We start from the raw sequence: 4,230 nt of genomic DNA, 5'->3' as shown, positions 1-4,230 counted from the left end.
GGCACACACAAAGGGAAGATGAGCTCCGTTCATCAAGAGTCACGTCTGCTATCAATCTTTTGTGACGCTGTGCGGGGCCGGACAGAAAAGACAGAATAACCTGACAAGCATATTAACTGACAGGTGTAATTTCAACCTGACTTGAAAGGCTGAGTGTGACATGAAAGGAGGACAAAAGAGTGACCCCCCCCCCTTCCCCCTCTCTGATGAATAAGGCAGAAGATGACAATGAATATGTCATCCATTTAAAGGAATGCTATAACTCAGCTTTAAGTATTCTCTTCTCCTCGTCCATTGTGTTGCTAAAATGGATGATTTTTTTGTGTCCTTCCAATCCTTCACAACAATGATGAAGCCCTTTATGATAAATTAAGTAGGTGACACTTGAGACTATGTAAGAAAACTCTGGTTGACTTTACAACAAAAACAGTGAAGGTTTTAGATCAAATAAAACAAACAAGGCAATTTGTGTCTCAATTAGATTTGTAATTAGTTAAAAATCTCCCTATTTTACAGATTTGACAAAGGAATTTGATGAAGGAAAACTGGCTGATGTCATGCAAGATAAATTTATTAGGAGGTCCCATATAGTATAAAGGTCTCTGTCCATGTGTACTTTGATTATAGATCAGGTCTAGGTTCTATATTAATACTGTAAAAGTATTAAAGCGCTCAGTCCACAGAGAAATGCACACAGCCTGTATTCAGAAACTGAGCCTTAAAACGAGCTGTTAGAGCTTCCTGTAACTTTGTGATGTCACAACAAAGCAGTCACCAAGCTCCGTCCACCTGGACCCACCATCCAACTTTGCAGGATGGTTTCTCTGAGTGTTTTTACTTGAAATCTGCTATATTTTTAGTGGATCACTCAGAAAACAGTCAGCCAATCAGAAGAGAGGCTCAGAGCCTCCTCTCTTCTGATTGGCTCACCAACCTGTTACTACTAGAGCTCCAGAGAGAAGCCTGAGACAGGAGATGTAAAACTACATAAAGATGGTTTTTAGTACTTGGAATCACAAATATATCTTCTTATGGATCAAAACGTCAAATAAAACACCGGAAAAGTGTAAAATATGGGACCTTTAAATATCTAAAGCAACAATAAAATACAAACATAAAATATAAAGGAGAAAAGAAAGTGAAAAACACTTGTTGGACAGCGACTGCTTTACATTAGAGAGCAGTAAAAGTGTGCAGAGATGAGAAGCTGGAACGTGTTAGTGGGACTGATCCTCAGGTTTGAGGAGCGTGGCAGATGGGAGCTTGAGTCATTTGTTTCAATAGTCCTTCAGAAGGCCCACGCTGAACAGTGTGAAAGATACCTTACGATGCAGGGTGGTCTTATTATTGAACCTTATCGAAGATCAGCGTGAGTAATTTGACACTTTCATCAAGAGGATTTTAGGTGCAGCACAGATAAGAGGGAAGAAATGCAAACTTCATCTGCCTTCTTCGTACTGCCTGAAGTTGTTTGCAACTTTTAGCAGATGTTTTTGTGGAAACACCATGTGTAACATTATGTATAAATACCACATGCATCAATGCAAACCGGCAAATTACAATTAAATTATTTAAAAAAATATACATGAAGTACAAAATGAACGCAACGTATGGATGAAACAAGAGACGACACATGTTTTACTGTATGTCCACACATGTGCACATGTTGTCTGGAATACATCTGTGTAATGTAAATATACCAACGAGGTCAAGCCTAGTCGAACTGTATTAAGATTACCTGTTACTTAAACAGTTTCAAAGAGAGGAGGTATTAAGTGCACAAATGTGGGTCCAATTTTAAACAGAGTGGGCTTCAAAGGAAAATAAACATCGTCCCAGTCCAGTTTTTCAGCAGAGGAAGCTCTTAAGAGATGAAAACTAAGAAGAGGTGGGAAAATATCTTGTCAGCAAAACAATGTTGGGAATACACAACATGATATTTTGCTTGTTTTTATTCTGGCTCCCTTTTCTGTATACAGGAAGAGATACTTTAAATCGCCTCATGCTTCACTGGTGGTTTCTTTGAGTGGAAAAAGCTGCAGTTATACGTCTCAAACGGCTGAAGTCATGAAGGACTGAGAGAGAGAGAGAGTGGGATTTTGCATGGTACTGTTTACACAGTGAACATCCAGTGGGGAAACTTCTGGTGTTACTACCTCTACTCCCCTCCATGCACTTCATGTGATCTCATAATTGCAAATCCCACAGGGGCAGGTAAATGGAGGTCAAACAAAACTCCTTTTTTTTTTTTTTTTTTCCTCTGTACTCCAGCATCTTGGAAGTGAATCATTTGAAGTGTGTCAACACTAACACTCCCTGCAGACCAATGCCGAGCACAATCCCTCAAACGGTACACATTCCATTCATCATAAACCGTGAGTAGAGACACAGGACGGTGTTAAAAGTAAGGTTTGTAGTGAAAATATTCAGCTTCATGGTCAGAGGTTAAAATCTCTCCCCAGTGCATCTAAGTTTAATTAAGCATGCAGGTTTTGCCCATGATTTAAAAACACCTCCCTGGGCTCCCCAATCAGCAAAGCTTGACTTCTGACGGGACAGATGTGTAAGCAATAAACATTAAAATGCTTTTCTAGCCTTTTATCTATACATTTATATTCCCATGTAGGCAGCAGGTTGGGGTGGCAGCAAGATAAGCAACTTATCCCAAAAGTTCTTCTTTTCAGCATCGATCTCGAGCTCTTCCTGGAAGAAAGATTCCAAGGTGTTTTCAGGCCTGGTGAGGGATGTAATCCATCCAACTATCACAAATCTGGGGTCTCCTCCCAGTTGGGCATGTCCACAACATCCTGATTGGATGCCGAAACCAACTGAGCTGGAGGCACATCAGCTCCAAGGTCCCACTCAAAGCCTGACCTCTTTGAAGAACACTGGTTTCATCTGCTTTTATTTGTAATTGTTTCGGTCATTAGCTGAGAATTGGAGCATAAATACACTGGTAAACTGAGAGTTAAGCTCATATTCAAAGCTCCAGCTTCCCCACGGCAGGAAATACGATGCCTGCATCACTGCAGATGCTGCACCTTTATGCCTTTTGATCTCATGCTCCATCTTAAAGATAATTGAGCTCCTTCCCCAACACAAAGGATTCATTTTCTGACCATTTTCTGGCATCTTCACACCTGTGTGCTGGAGGTCGTGGTCTGATGAAGCCAACTGGACACTCGCACCTGATCAGATGCACTGTGCCCATGGAAACCACAAAGAGAATCTGTGATGAGGCATTCGCAGGGTGGAGAATTGAAACCAAACCTTTCACTACAGATAAACAAGGACTGGACAGCTGGTAGTAAAAGCCCCAGCTCAAGAATTCCTACATTGTCACAAGACTTCTCTAAGCCCAGAAAGCAATTGTAGAAGCAACAGGCAATCCTCCACCTCCAGGCAACGAAGCCTTAAAACTTTCAGAATTTTAATATAAGCCTCATGCATGGCTGCTACCTTACCACTGCAAAGCTTTCAGGCCACCTCAGTGACGTCTTCCAGAAGGATGCGCAAGGGAGCGCTACGCTCTCCGCACTCAGTCTACCTGATATCAACTACAGGCATTTCTGGTTAGTACTTCTCCAACAGCTGTACCAAATTACGACTCTTTCCTCAACCGAAAGGTGATGCTTCACATCCCTAAACCCATTCTTTGTAACCAAGGATGACTGACAACACACCTGACCCTTACACTTATTGCAGGTGATGAGTCGCGGTACACCGACAGAGGCTCAGATACGGTCCAAAAGCAGCTCTGTTCATATTACATTGGGCATGTGCAACATGTTTGCACATGTCTGTTGGTAAATACGGTTCCTGTTTACCTGTCTGCAAAGACCTTCACAAGTAGTGAAGGTCTACTAGTGGCCCCAGACGAAGAAACTATAAATTGATTGTTGATTGTTACTGAAAAATAACCAATGCTGGTAATCCAGAACTTAAACAAGTTCATTTTTAAGACTAATCATACACTTTATGTTGTGAAAATTCAAAGTGTTGGTGCAAGGTTAAATAAACTACATATAGTGGTAAGAGTCATAAATTGTCCTCAGATTTGTATAAACCCGTTGAAGGCTCCTCAGGTGAGGCCCTTTTATAAATTATTGTACTGGTTCAATATGAACAGCACACACAGGACAGGGTCGTTAGAGTTTGGTAAACAGAGTTTTATGGATGGGAGAAGGGCCGGCAGCAGGCTCTCATGGTCTGTGGAGTGGGTGTGGGGGT

General features: G+C 41.5%; 1 protein-coding gene across 1 annotated transcript in view; it reads right to left on the bottom strand.

Annotated features, from left to right (window-relative positions):
- cfap299 (cilia and flagella associated protein 299) overlaps window positions 1-4,230 on the bottom strand; it is a 76,982-nt gene that overhangs the window by 54,792 nt on the left and 17,960 nt on the right. The gene's annotated exons all lie outside the window — the stretch shown is intronic.

Source organism: Seriola lalandi, unplaced genomic scaffold (assembly GCF_002814215.2).
Source record: "Seriola lalandi dorsalis isolate HSWRI2012SDOR001 ecotype SW California unplaced genomic scaffold, Sedor1 jcf7180002054524, whole genome shotgun sequence".
NCBI classification, from domain to species: Eukaryota; Metazoa; Chordata; class Actinopteri; order Carangiformes; family Carangidae; genus Seriola; species Seriola lalandi.
Note: the sequence above shows the minus strand (reverse complement) of the source record. Positions and strands in the feature narration are given on the sequence as shown.